Genomic DNA, 16,337 nt, shown 5'->3' on the forward strand with positions numbered 1-16,337 from the left:
GACATCAATAATTACATTCAGCATGAAGGCAGGACCTTGTGATTTTACACGCAGGTACAAAATGGAAATACTATTAGAGGCAATTAAAGCCAATCATACCTAATTATGTTTATTTATTTTATTTTACCTTTATATTTTTCAGGCAAGTCATTAAGAAAAGGTTCTTATTTACAATGGCGGCCTGACAAGTGGCAAAGCCACTTACGGAAATGGGAAGGAGGGCTAGAAAGAAAAATCAATAGATATACATACAGTTTAAATGACATAAAATACAATTTGAACAGTGACACATCTCATGTCAAGAATTCACTGTCTTTTTTTTAAAGAATAATTAAAAAATCTATTTTATGTGAAGGATTGCAATATGTGTGACGAACCAGCAATAAACAATAGCATCTGGTTATACCATATACAGTATATACTATCTTTGGTCCACTATGATACAACATTACAATGGTAGCTGAGAGAGGTGTAAATTACAACTACGATCACTTTGCTGAGTCAAATCATTTTGTTCAGTTCAGTTTCATAGTCAATTCAGTGAGTTTAAGATCCGTAGACACTGACTATGTAGTTTGTGTAGTATATAATGATGTGGATATCTTGATGATATTCTGCCTTTCCCTTAAAATTAATTTTGCTACTGTGTCACTGTTCAAAAGCATAATCCATAGAAGACTGTTGCTGAACATGTCATCCGTCTTTCTTTGTGGGTGTTTAACTCCATATTCGTGCCTTGTGCCAGATCCTGCCCTGAAGGGTTTCTATATTCTGGAGAAACACAGAGCTACACTACCTCACTGAGGTGTTTGGCTGGAGGGAGTTTTGAGTTGTACTGTACAGTCTGCTGACAGGTAAACATGCTGGACTTCTGCTGGAGGGAACAACCACTGTGTCTTCTCAGCGGTTGTGTGTATTTGTGTATTTGTGGCCTGACATTTGCCAGGCCACAAATTATTTGTTGTCAGGCCGCCATTGTAAATAAGAACCTGTTCTTAATGACTTGCCTGAAAAATATAAAGGTCAAATAAAATACATAAACATAATTAGTAGGGCTGTCAATCAATTAAAAAATGTAATCGAATTAATTACATACTCTGTGATTAATTAATCTAAATTAATCGCATACATAATTAACGGTGCCTGAACCGATACTTTTTAATAAAGTTAAAAAAAAAGAATAAAAAAGAAAGGTACTAAACAACAGTTGGCGACATTAAAGAACTTGTTTATTGCTAATGCCATATGGTCAAAATTAAATGATTTAATAATAATGTAATAACTATAACAATAACTTATTTCACTAATAAATTGCTGTTGAATGACAAAAACAACCACCAGATGGGAAAAGGACATTTAACAATAACTTTGAATGCACCACGATGCTGTAAATTACCAGTTTCATTGAACGCACCGTCTGTGTTTTTACCAAGGGGGTAAGCTTCTCCTCGGACCGCGAACCTCCTATGGCGCCATTTTAATGCTACAAAGCAATCACCCCCCGTTAGCATTCCATTGACTGCATTTTGGCGCCACTTTGACAGCGAATAACTTTACATCTGAAACGTTTAAAGACTCTATTTGTCCATTGTTTATTTCTAAAGAAACACGACAATGTATAAAAGGCTCCATTACCTTGTACCTCACGTTATGGCTCCATAGCAGACGTTTTTATAAAAATAGGCTAACGATTGTGTCATAACCACGTGACTTACTGTCGCATAGTAGAGGAATTACCGTATAGTACAGGAGAAGCGTGCAGGCAGTTTTGTCTCACATTAGCTGTTTAAGTGTAATTACTAATGTTAACTAGCATTTTAGTTAGCAATAATTAGCCTGTGTCCATGTTATCTCCTTACATATACCTACACTCTCCGTCTCTGCAAGATTGGGAATGATTGGAATGATGATCTCTTGGCACAGCTACCAGAAGACTTACAACTTTCAGACACGTTGCTCACGTCACATTTACGTCGTCTCTCTCAGTTGGAGGCTGCGCAGTAACACTCAGCGCTCACCGGAAAAGTGCTTCTAACGGCCTTCACTGGTCTCCGTCCAGATCAACGGGATCTGTTGGTCCATTCTTATATACAGTCTATGGTTTTTACACACAGCTGATGGTGTCGCTGCGACTCAGCTGTTCGAGTCACAGAGGCTGGTTTTAGAACGTAAGAGACTTCACCTGTTTCAACGGCCAATAGAGAAGTCAGCTGGTAAAGTCAGCGTTAAACTATAGAAATGAAATTATCAGTAATCCATTTTATTTCCACATTACAAACAGCTTTACGAAATGGCAGAGTTTTAGCCGGAGCGGAGCCTCAACAACTCCCGAAAGCACGGTAACGTTATATGGTAGAGCGAGCTAGAGAGTGACTGAAGAGAGGGAGCGCCCAGCTGCGTTAGAACAAAGCCGTGAATCAGAGAAATAAAACGTTTTCGCCAATTCATCTCTAGAAATGCAACTGTAGCAAGCATGTCACTATCACTAACATTATCCACATTCATATTTAGACGAAACAAATGATATATCCAGCTTCAAAAAAGTCTAAAAGTCGGGAGTTAGGACAGAAGTGCATTGTGCAAAGAGTGGTTGCTATGGAGATGAAACACCGTCTAGTCTGTTGCGGTCTGTTGACAGTTGAGTTGAGTTCCGTTGCTCTGATTGGTTGTAGGTCTCTCCAATGAGTGCAAAGGAATTTTCTTTCCCTGTTCGGTTGGAACCATAGACCGTATATGTTTGGAACTCGCCCCATAATCACAGCCCAATGGAGCGGTTTCAGACTCACATTCTGACTAGAATCTGAGTATGGCGATGTCAGGCTAGCAGATTGTTACACCTGAATCCTCTACAGTGAAATACAGACAAACTTTACACCGTTTAGTGTTAGCTGTCAGCATTTTAATCGTTTTTAATCCAGCTACTAGCTAGCGGTAGGCTAACGTTAGCTGCTGTTGAGTATAGTGTTAACTAGCGTCACGTGCAGCAGTGTTTGTGTTGCCTGTAATGTCTGTTTTAGAGCACCAGAGAGAAGCGCAGACATATCAGTGGCACCAGATTTCGGTACCCAACCCTATTCCGGAAGAAGATTTGTATGAGTAAATGTTCCAATTAATGATCCAGGCAGCACATTCTCGTCTCCCTCCTTCATTTTACAGTCCAATGGTGGCTAGAACGGCTCCGGGTCAAACGTCAATATGGAATGGATTAATCTGCGTTATTTTGACAGTCCTAATAATTAGGTATGATTGGCTTTAATTGCCTCTAATAGTATTTCCAATTTGTACAGTTTGATGACAGGTAAACATGCTGGACTTTTGCTGGAGGGAACAACCGCTGAGAATGCACACCGGACAGATTTCCTTTTACTCTTGGTAGGTACAGATTCAATTATTGCCAATTTATCAAAGATGTTTTATCAATATTAATAAAGTTATGAATATGGGTATTAATAACTTTACCAAATTGACAAACAATCAAAACGGGGCACCACCCTGAATCAGGGACCAATAACTGACCAAACACTCTTGTGGATTACAAGCAAATGTGTAATGAGAAAAGCCTCTATTTGCCAACAATGTATATCCCCCAGACTAGGTATAGCAAAGCTATAAATCTGCCCTGTGAGCACGTATATTTGCTTTTTCCCATTGTCATGTAAAATATCAGGTGTTTTAATCTGTCAATTTTGCATTATATTATTTAGCATTATTATCTGTCATTCACATGCTGTGCCTTTGGTGAGACTAGAAGACTGTATATTGTGAACTGCAAAGGTAAGTGGGAAAATCATTGTATATTGTTATCTGTGTGTGTCCATTTGACCAAGGAGACCTGTGGGATGTAATCTCCTTTCTTCATGCCTCACTCCAAGCTCAATGTGTTTGGGATTAACAAGCCAATAAAGGTTTACTGATGGAGTAACGGCACTTCACCCCAGCATGCATAGCCTAACAAGGCTATACAATTAAATAGCCTAGGCGCGAGTGGCGCTTTTGTGCAGTATATGCGCATGGTAGGCCTAGGCTATTGACATACGCACATAACAGACAGAGAGATTGTTTTTTTTACAGAAATGGATTCCTTTTAATTAATTTCAATATATTATTGATTGTAATAGTCCATATTTCATTTCAAGTTCGCAAGTGTCATTCTCAATTTCACAATTAAATAAAACGTAACTCATTTGAACCAGACCAGTCAAACACAATAATGCATGTAGTCTTTAACTTATACACAGGGAAAATGCACTAACTGGCAGAAATTGTGATAACAACACCAGTCGTCTTGTGTGTTGAACCGTGAAAATAAATAGACGAACAATTTTGGAATTTGCACTGAGATGTTGTCGGGTAGCCTATTCACTGAAGCTCTGAATGGCAGAGGATAGCTACAGATGTATTTATATTTAAGATGTATTGGTGGTATTTACCTCAAAAGCACATTAAGCTAAAAGCACGGTGACTTCTTCGGACTTGCGAGTGCTGTCAAATGGATGGTAGCCTATGCGGTTTGCTCACATAGCCTAGTGGTGTGGTGGTGAAGTGCAGTCATGCTGCGTTCATGAGCGTAGGGTAGGCTCAGGTTTACGTCCCGTAGTAGCCTATATTTTATATTTTAATTTAACGGCTTTAATGGTAAGAGACACAGGGATGGCTAATGAGCATTGTTTAAGATTAAATTACAATGCCACATATTCAGATCACCTTCAGATATGAGAGACCCCCTCAGATTTTTGACTTTCTTGCTTTCATGGGAGCCAGTCCTCACTCTATGGGAGCTCGGCTCCCTCTGGCTCCCATGTAATTCGAGCACTGCCTGGCTGCTATTGGAAGATGTGAATTTATAGATTGTAAGCACCCACTGTTAGATGGATTGTGACAAAATGAAAGATGTGCGCTCCCTTAAAAATTGAATTTCTCTGATATCTATAGGAATACAATTAGGGATTGCTGCCTCTCTTTTCGCTCTCTCTCAATGTGTGTGTGTGTGTGTGTGTGTGTGTGTGTGTGTGTGTGTGTGTGTGTGTGTGTGTGTGCAAGTAGGGATCAGCAGTCAAGCTATCTGAAGCTTACCTCAAGGGGATATGTTTGTGAAATTGGATTTAGCCTGTTATTTGATACATTATCTTCAGCGCAATTTGCCCGCACACTGATTCCACTTAGAGCCATATGGAGTTTGCTGAGGTATAAAATATGTGTTGCGTGACAAGGTCAGTGCTTCCCAGCATATCTAGTGTAAGCTGAAATGCATCCAAAACAATCTGTGCACACATATTTATGTTTTACCGTCTGTAACTGCTTTCTAATGAGACTCATTAGGCACCGTGGGATGCTACAGATAAGAAGTAGTAATACAGCAAGTCTTGGTAATGCAAATCGACATGTAGGAATCATTTTTGACCCCCTCTCGCTATGAGTTAAATCACCAATCACTCTCTTCAGCATGCATCCAATGTTCTCCCATCACTGAGATGGTTGACAGCTATAGCCAGTCAGGTTGGTGGAGCGGAGATTGCTTCTCCAGCTGCTGTAACATCATTGGAAGATGATGGGGATAACGTGTTGATCCAGTCAGTCTTCTCCACAAGCTATGGACCATGGCACATACCTCATATACCACTGAAATATTCATGAGTAATCCTGGAACTTGGTGAAAATTCCTGTCCACAGGAGCTTCATTAAATGAGGATGTGACAAAGGGCTGAGGGTGTTTTTCCAATGATACCGTGTGAGAGCAAGAGTGGAGGGGGGTTGTGGAGAAAGAAAAAAAGAAGACACAGTGCTAGCAGTGCAGATGAACATCTTTTCTCCCTGGAATTGCTGGTAATTAAGAGCAGAGAAAATTTCCTCTTCTGAGGTCAGTTCCTCTGCTCTCTGTTTTCCTCTTACCAATGAACCCCCCTCATCTCTACTCCGACACACACAGGAAGACTCACTTCTTAATAACTGCATCTCTCATGGCTTGCTGTGTATGGACTCTATAAATCCATGGAAGAACCATTTGCTCATGTTGCTAGGAAAAAAGAAAAGAAATGATCATCACTGTAAAACCTTTAGATCTTAGAAAATGTATAATTTGTCACAATTAGTCTCTAACTTTTTAATAGACTCCTTGAAAATATATAAATGTGGCTGTCCTCTTTTATGATTCATAACACGCTTTATTATGAAATCCATGCAGTGTCTCTATCAAGGGACAAATTATAACCAGATTGTAAACGGGTGAAGTGACGGACATGTATTAGAGAGAAGGCACTGCATTTTAAAGTGACATTTATACTCTCATTCTCTGCACCCACATCCCCCAACACCCGCCCACTGCCAACAGCTGTAACACACACACACACACACACACACACACACACACACACACACACACCTTTCGTCTTCCTGTTCTCTTCATGCCGCTGCTGCATGCGCTGTGTTCTCTCTTCTATACGCCATGCGGCATTGTGTAAACAGAGAGACCAGTTGAAAAAAATAAGACACACTTCAAACACGTTTTATTAAAGGAGCACCAGATGGCTTTGATAGAAGCTAAACTCTCTTTGCTGCCTAAGTCTGCAGGAAGCATAGTTTGCAAAGTTTTTTCAGCTATGCCACCCTGCACACACACACACACACACACACACACACACACACACACACACAGACACACACACACACACACACACACACACACACACACACACACACACACACACACACACACACACACACACACACACACAAACAGACACAAACAGACCGTTACAGTAATTTGTGTGCTACTTGTTTTCACTGTGTTCTTGCTGTGTCGTGTGTACTGTATGAGCAATGGATAACATTATTAACATACGAAGAGAATGCAGATTTTATATGCAGACTAATGCCTCTAGGAAGTGGAAACAGAAATTGATCTTTGACCCTTTTTCCTTTAGGCTGTCCTGTATCACTTTTACCACTCTCACCATTAAATGCAATAATTTTGTATTCGTCCAAACACAGTACATGAACATTCACTGCAGGTACAACGATATAAAGAGGAACACATCAAAGTCAAGGTTGAGAGCGTTATGCAACCAGGCAGCCTCGTCGCAGCAGTGACAGCCTATCAAGATGCTGGATCCTATTCTCTACGTTGCCATGGTTGCATCAGAAAGTTCTGTCATCCTCTCAATGATCATTGCATTTACTGTAATTGTTGACACTTATGAATCATCTCTAATGCTGGTATATAAACATGTAATTTGTTTTGGCATATGAGCTATGTCACAAAACTTCTGTGTTATGTCATTTTTTTGTAAAAAGAAAGTAATTCCAAAAAGTATTTTTTATAATAACTTTTTTTAGTTAAAAAAATACTTTAGTTGAAAGGGAATTACTTTTATTCTCTCCATCTATTAAGCTAAACTGACTATCATTTATCACATTTCTATGTGTTCTGTTCTCCTCATCTATTTTGCCAGCACATCAGTGGCAGCACCTTGATATGAACGCTGTGTACACTGGATGCAATTGGATTTTGAATCACAAAGACATACAAAATTGCCCTCCACCAGAAAGAACCTCTGTCATTGTGCAAAACTGACATCCAAATTGCATAAAGCAGTGATAGAGTTGCTTTAACCAGTCCGACTTATTGAGTAGGTGGCTTTGTATTCCTCACTTTTGTTCGCTTTGAGAGAGCTTATCAAATAATGTTGTCATGGAAACTATCTGTCTAAACACCTCTGTTGGTGTGGCGGCTGTGATTCAAAAGTCGTTCACAGTAGGGCAACTCAGATCACGTAACTATAAATTCACAGGGTCGAACTCAGATGAGCCAAACTGTCATATAACAGACTTTCTGCATACAGTAGCTGCATGTACCAGGTTTTGATAACAGATTTATTGTAGGTTGTACACTGAGGATCTTAAAATGACATTTAATGCCCAACCTACCTTGTTACAGTCAGTAATATGTTGTAAGTTCCCTCCAAGTTAAACTAAATCTGACCAGTCATATCAGTGTGAAAATGAGACTTATTATAATGCTGCCATTACACGGCCCACTGAGCGTGATTTATTGCAACAGTTCCATGCCCTCTTAGGCTATGTTCACACTTGGCGTCTTTTTTAAGCTGCTAGCGTCTGTTTTACATTATAATCCTATGGAGTAAACCGTGTTTTCAAAAAAAGTCCTGAGTGCTTTTTTAAACGCCACCGCCGACTTCTTTTTTGCAGCTCGGAGCGTCTTTTTGAAGTTGAAAAAAGTTCAACTTTTCTGAAACAAAAGCCCTACGTCAAGCGCTTTTTTGACAGCCGACCAATGAGAAGCGGAGAAGCCAGACCTGTCATTTTTATAACAAGAAAAATGGAGTCGGAGCACAGCGAGTTATACGCTTATACGGTATGACCGGGTGCTCCGTGTACAGGGAACTCGCTTTGTTTTATGTAACATTAGCAGCACCACTCTCTCTCTCTGTTCTTTCTCTAGCTCGCTCCACCGCTTAGTTTTATACATACATAGCGCTCTAGCTAGGATACTGCCAGCTTTTTTTTTCACTACAAAAGCGCCCTAATCAACTTTTTCTTGTAAAAAAAGTGTGAACATAGCCTAAGTCTGATTTTCAGAGTTTTATATTTAATCAGTAATAAACATGTTTGGTGGTTGGAAATAGTGACACAACCCCACTCCCACCACCTGAATTTATCATAATTGGAATTGGAAAAGATAGCCTACCTTTGTCCTGAGATCAGTGAACTACTTAACTATATATGTGGAATGTATTATTATGTGAATGTAAAATATGTAGTGTTGATATTTTGTATCTATGCTCTGATTTTGCCACTCCCCCAAGGAATTATCAAGATCAGCACAGCACAGCAGGGAGTGACGATAATTTCCCTCCCTTTCAGGTGAGCAGTGACAACTCAAGGACACTGCCATGATCAGTTGGATGATTGATGATCATTGTTGCAGTAAGAGAAGTATGCCATATAAGTATAGTGGTGGGCTCAAGTTGGCTGCCTAAACTGGCTTGCAGGCTTCGCTTAATCAAATCAAATGTGTCATCTCTTAAACTTTGGATTTCTCCCAGTTTTAAATGTCCAGTTCCTCTGCACAGTGGTACTTTCTTACTGCTAACTCCCCTTTTGGCTTGGAGAGGGTGTGAAGTCACATCCCAGCAAGAAGCTTCATGTATATATCTATTTATATCTGCTACAGACCATACCCTGATCCACTCAGGGCCCTGAGACAATACAAAAGAGAGTCACTGACGCCACATTCAGACCAACTTTATTCCTGCGTGAAAAAACGCAGGCTCCTTATTCATTTAAATAAGGTAAGTTTGGCAGCACAGCGGGGTTGCAAACGCAGAGAGGTCCAGCAAATAAAAACGCAGGGTCGTCGAGCAAAGAAGTTGGACCACATTTATGGTTCCAGACCACGGGGTGCTATCACAAATCTGCACATTTGTGCTGGAGAAAGAGGATAAGGGGACTGGAATAGGTTCAAAACATTGAACTGACCACACAGGAATGAGAAATTGGTGGTTGGGAGTTACATGATCAAAACAGCAGATGAGGAGCAATAAGGGCTTATATTTGTAGCCAGCTTGTTCACTGTGAGAATACACGATGATCAGCTCTGATATTGGAAGTGTTTGGTCATTAGAACAGTCACGTAAAACGACTTTTAGTACCCATTACTGTAATCAATATTGGTCTTGTTTTCCAATTATCTTACTAAGGTATGATATGTAAAGCAACACTTTCAGTATGGCCATTCTGCATTGCCTCAACAGAGAATAGTGGAGTCGATTGTGACTAAGCCTTTATTAAGCCTTACTTCCTTGTAGACAACAAGATAACAACAATGTTGGCATCCTTCCGATTGTGTGGTATGTGATGTCAGTCTGGAGATCACTGCAGATGACTTTCACAGTAGCAGCAGAATTGCAGGGGAGAGTTCAAACTCTAGACGTGACTCATCTGGCCTCCTTTTACTCTCAAAAATACAATGAGGCAGTAGCTAGCGTAATGATTGACACAGAGCAGTTACCATGGGTAGCAAACATCAGGACATGTGGGGGTCCTAGCGACTGAGAGGCTCTGAACTACATTGTGATGAAAAGCAATAACTCCTGCTTCTTGCATTGGTATTCACTTTCCAATTTTCATATCCATGTTTTACTATAAAAACTAATAAATGCATCTGAACAGTCTTTTTGTTAGATAACATAATAGTATTCCCCACGAAAAATAATTTCATTAATGAATTCCCTCTTGAGCCACTGGCAAGTACAATAAAGGAAAACTGCTCTGAAATGTAATCCCTGTCATGTTTAATGCAAGCTGAAGCGACCCTCAGATGCTCTCTCTCTCTCTCTCTCTCACACACACACACACACACACACACACACACACAGTAAGTGAGTAAGTAAGTAAGTCTTTATGTGGTTTTTATGTGTCTTTATGTGTTGTCACTTCTAACCACATCACTGATGGAGTCTGAACAGCCTCCGCAGGGAGCCTGAGTTCTGTTTACAGGTGATCGCCAAACTATGAGACTGATGTCCAACCAGCCAGTCTGCCATAGCTTGCGTAACTGGAACTCAGTATCTCTACTGACTATTTTGGCTTCATTTTTGTAGAGTAGGAGGAAGTGGAGACGTGTCATCCATCTTCATATATAGTCTATGGTTCGAACCTAAGACAAAAACAAACTTAAACATACTACAAATAAAAAAAGAAAACATGCTGTTTTCTTAGTTCCAGCCTTAGTTTAGTGCTTTGCAACATAAAAGTCATACTCTCTACATATTATTTAAAAGCATAACCTGTAATTGTGTTCTTCATTATGTTTTGATATAGAGCAAATTAAAAGAATAGTTATTTTTTTTAATCTTATTCGCTTACTTGCTGAGAGCTAGATAAAAAGATACTTCTCTTTTGTCTGTTTGATAAATATGAAGCTATATAATATATAAAGTCTGCTTAGCTTAGCATAAAGACTGGAAACAGTGGGAAACAGCTAGCCTAACAAAATCTGCCTACCCGCACTTCTAAAGCTCACTAATTAACATGTTATATCTTATTTAGTCTGTACAAAACTTCAAGCGTAAAAATACATATTTTGGTTTTTAAGGGGTGTTATGTGCCAAACTTTGTCTTGGCTGTGCAAAGTCACTTCCTGGAGTCTCTCCTCTGGTTGCCTGCCAAACTCAACAAGACAACAAGACTGTGATAATTAGTGAGATTTTGTTACCTGGACAAAGGAAGGCTAGCTGTTTCCCTCTGTTTACTGTCTTTATGTTAAAGTTGTTTTGTTTAAGATAACTGTCTTCTGGCTGCAACTTCATATTAACCCTACAGACATATCAAGCGTTTCATTTAACTCTCAACAAGAAAGCCAATAAGGGTATTTCCCAAAATGTTGAAGTATTGCCTTAAGTAATACAGTTGATTTGTGATAATAATAGCATGGCCGAATAATCTTCACCTCCCTCATAGCCTTTCTCTCTGTTTCAGAAGGTACAGAAGTAAATTTGTGGAGTTTTATCATCACATTGACCATGGGTATTCATTCATATAATCTAAACTAAACCCTCAAAGCCTTTGACAAAAATTATCTTACTGTGTATTTCAGGAGAGCCAGAAATAGCACAGAGAATCTTGGCCAGTACTGTACCTGCCATAAATAAACAGACATGAAAACATTTGAACGTGGAACAGCTCCTTTACTTGGCCAAATGCCCGCATTGAAAAATCCTCTGAGCTCCGGCACTTAAATGTTCGATACAAAACACATTCACCTGCTGGAAGGTAATCAGCTTTATAAGAGAGGAATGGTTAGTACTAGTCTATTTGATCATCTTTTCGTTTTTTTGCATAACAAAACTATCTTTTGTCAGAATATTATATTACATTTGTACACATTCATCATTCATCCTAAGTAAGAATCTCATTGCTGCCAAGGAAATATTAGATATACTGGGACACTCTGGGATTTTTTCAGTGCTCAGAAACATTTATGATTTAGCATATCTAATTCATTTGAAGAATTAAAAAATATGACATATGCCTATTCCGGGTAGGGAATGAGTCCTTACCTCAAGTGAAGGAGTTCAAGTACCTTGGGGTCTTGTTCGCGAGTGAGGGGACAATGGAGCGGGAGATTGTCTGGAGAATCTGCGCAGCGGGGGCGGTATTGCATTCACTCTATCGCACCGTTGTGACGAAAAGAGAGCTGAGCCAGAAGGCAAAGCTCTCGATCTACCAGTCAATATTCGTTCCTACCCTCACCTATGGTCATAAAGGCTGGGTCATGACCTAAAGAACGAGATCCAGGGTACAAGCGGGTTTCCTCAGGAGGGTGGCTGGTGTCTCCCTTGGAGATAGGGTGAGAAACTCAGTCATCTGTGAAGGTAGGTGTCCAAATAAGCGTTATTTTCGCTGATGGGATTGCCCCGCTTCCCAGCATTGCACACTAGTGGGCTTGCCACCAGTTTCTCTTCACTTATCACTGACAAGCAAAGAAAACGGTCACCACCCTCCAACAACCGCGATGGCTGCAGCTGAGTGGACGAACGCGTCACATGGGGCTGACTGCTCAGATTTCAAAACCGACCATAATGGCAGCTCATTCGGAATACGACCTCTTTTACGAAAATAGTTCACCCAAACATGTTTCTGAAAACATTTTAAGCAAGAAATAGGCTATGCAGTTGCTGAATCTGTCTTTATTTCAGATTGACAAAGGTCAGTCTAAAAGATTTTCGTCATCTTTTGAGAGGCGTCGAGCCGAAAGCTCCTCATTTGCATAAAGTTAGCTGAATTGAACTCCCCGGAACGCTACTAGAAATCATTGCACAGTTGCTCCCATAGAAATGAATTGAAAGCATTGAAATGATGCTGACAACCAACACACGCCATCAGGAGCTCGGAGTAGAGATACTGCTCCTTTGTGTCAAAAGAAGCCAGTTGAGGTGGTTTGGGCATCAGGTAAGGATGCCCCCTGGGCGCCTCCCTAGGGAAGTGTTCCAGGCACATCCAGCTGAGAGGAGGCCTCATGGAAGGACTAGGTGGAAGGGATTATATCTATACCCTGGCCAAGGAACGCCTTGGGATCCTCCAGTCAGAGCTGACCAATGTGGCTCGGGAAAGGGAAGTTTGGGGTCCCCTGCTAGAGCTGCTGCCCCCACGACCCGACCCCGGATAAGCGGACGAAGATGGATGGATTGACATAAGCTCTACATTTCTATTTTTACATTTTAACAACAGTTCCAATATAGACAACTAATCTCTGTCTTACATTGTATTTAATGTAAATTAAACATATGACATGAGGTCAGCCAGTTATACCTGCATATATCATATTATTCCTTTGCTACTGACCTTTTTTGCCACCAAAATAGTTCAAAAGCACTCTCTGATGTATTTTATAACAGAGTAAAAACATATCCTACTATTGGCAGCCTCTCAGTTTTTCTAATTTTAATTTTAATTCCACCATTGGCTATGAGGCAGAATGCTAAAAAAAAATCCTGCTAAGAGGGAAGTGGATGGATCTGCAGGCTTTAAAGAGGCCTCTGAGTGCAGTAATGGGGAAACATTTATCCTTCTCTGGATAGATGTGACTGGCAATAACAATGTCCATGCCATGGAATGGAATCATATACATTCATACGGTCTTACCTCTAGGAATAATGATACAGGATTCTGTATGCTGACAGAGAGAGAGAGAGAGAGAGAGAGAGAGAGAGAGAGAGAGAGAGAGAGAGAGAGAGAGAGAGAGAGAGAGAGAGAGAGAGATGGAAGACAAAACAGCTATTGGTGAGTCTGAAGCCTTAAAACATGTGAAAACTGAAAGGTAAGAGGCAGCGATAATGCGTATGTGAGAAAAAGAGAGGGAGACAAACACACACACACACACACACACACACACACACACACACACACACACACACACACACACACACACACACACACACCTAAATATACTAGTGCTACTAGTAACTTGCTTAAATAAACCATTTTAAAAAACACATTCTGCATGTATCAGTGGTCATAAAGTACTTAAATACATTTACTACATATTGTAATTGAATCCTTGTATTGCTGCTGGTGCCTCCAGCCCTGACCTTTCTAAAGTGTCAGCAGCACTCCCTCTGAAGGGGTGATATGAAATATGTGCCCTTCATGATTTCACATCTCAGAAGGGCTCCTCTTGAAAAGCTTGTTTCAGGAGATGCTGTAATGCAGTAGGTTTCTGCCAGAGGGACCATCCGTTCATGGATGGTCACCAAAAGAGGAGGGGCAAATTATTATGATTACGTCAGTCTTTCTGGCACCTTTTAGTAACAAGAAAAAATAACAGGCTGACATTGTTCATTTATGAGCAGTGGTAGGAGAAGTAGTAGTAGTAAAAATACTCTTTAAACAAGTAAAAGTCCTGCTTTCAAAATCGTACTCAAGTAAGCACAAATGTATCAGCATCAAAATATACTTAAAGTACAGAAAGTAAGTGCTCATTATGCAGAATGTTCCATTTCAAATTCATATATATATATATATATTATATTATATTATATTACTGGACTATGATTAGTGATGCATTAATGTGTTCATCTGACAGAGATGTTATCCTCTGTCTCCTACCCAGGGACTACAGATGAAAATTACCTTATAGCTAACTCTGGTACTGCTAAGGAGCTGTGCATTGTCTCTATCAAATAAATAAATATATAATCACTTTAATGTTGTAGCTGGTGAAGGAGGGGCTAATTTTAATTACTTCATAAACTGCTGGGTAGCTTAAGCTATAATAATATATCATAATATATTGATATATATTTTGTATAGATAATCTAAATCTGCAAAGTAACTTGAAACTAAAGCTGAAGCAAAACGTACAATATTTTTCTCCAAATGTAGTTGTACATTTGTAGTTGTAATGTCAAAGTAATATATGGTACCTCAGTACCCCAAAATTGTATAGTACGTACGTAATTGCACTTAAAGTTACATTCCAACCGTACCAAACGTACCAAATGCAATCTAGCTGGTGACTAATTATAAAATCATCTTTTCCCCATCATCTCCTCAATATGTTCACAAACACAGTAAAATAACCCATCTGATCACACGTTGCTATAGCAACTCCAGCTTGAGTGCTGTGATGCTACAAGGCCATGGATGTCGTTGTGATATCAGGCGTTTGCTGTGAAACAGCACAGTCTGTCTGTCACCAAAAGTACTGGGAACGCTATAAAAGATAAGCATTGGGAAGGTGGTTGGAGACAGAAAAACAACAAAGAAACTTTTCAGGTTAAAAAAAAAAACAGCACATATAAACCATGTGATGTGAAGACGGCAGAATGTGTGCATTAATCAAAACAGAATCTCTTGTGAATAAAGACAAAAAGTAGCTGCGGCTGGACTGGGAGGAGGTAAAACACACATTGCAGCCAACCCTGACAGGAAGAACTTATCATAATTCTGGAACTTGCTATCAATCAGAGTTGATAAGTAACTCTATCCGATACTGTATGACCATGTCTCGGACCATGTACCACAGAGAGTGCACTCCATCCACAATCAACCACGGAGGAAGAAGTGATGAGTGAAATAATTCGAGACATGATGAGGAACTGTGGATCAGCCCTGAAAAACACGACATCCTGGTGACAGATCCCCAGCTGTCTCTTCTGTCCCAACGTTGAGAGATGACAGCTGAGTCGACGTTGTGCAATAACTACTGCTTGCTTCATTACATCAATGATATGGTCGTGACAGGAGACAAAGTGACTGACTGTAAGTGCTGAACACATCAGACATCACTCTGGGAACACTTTTCAACTCAAAGTACGAGGCATGGCTAATCTTGTCTTGTTTCACAATTCTTGTTACAATTCCGCCAGCAAAATGGACTGCATTTATATAGAGTTTTCTAGTCTAAGGGATCACTCAAAGCTCTTTACAACACAAGACAGCATTCACTCCCATTCATACACACCTGACAGAGGCTTCCACGCAAAGTGCCTAATCATTCACATGCACACTCACAAGCAATTTGGGATTCAGTATATTGCCCAAGGACTCTTCAGCATGTAGACTGCAGGGGCCAAGGATTGAACCACCGACCTTGTGGTGGACGCCCGCTCCAACTCCTGGGTCACAGCTGCCAGTATGCTGTATAATTAAGCTTGTCTTGTGGACAGGCAGTAGAGATGTGGATGTTTTGCTTTACTGGCAGTGCATTATCATAAAGACATGCACTGTGTTTCCGTTCATTGTCAAGCAAATTTTAAGCAAACCTTTGAAATGTTGCAAAAAAGACATGCAAATTAGGCGCATTTCCATCAACTGGC

Source organism: Sander lucioperca, chromosome 6 (assembly GCF_008315115.2).
Source record: "Sander lucioperca isolate FBNREF2018 chromosome 6, SLUC_FBN_1.2, whole genome shotgun sequence".
NCBI classification, from domain to species: domain Eukaryota; kingdom Metazoa; phylum Chordata; class Actinopteri; order Perciformes; family Percidae; genus Sander; species Sander lucioperca.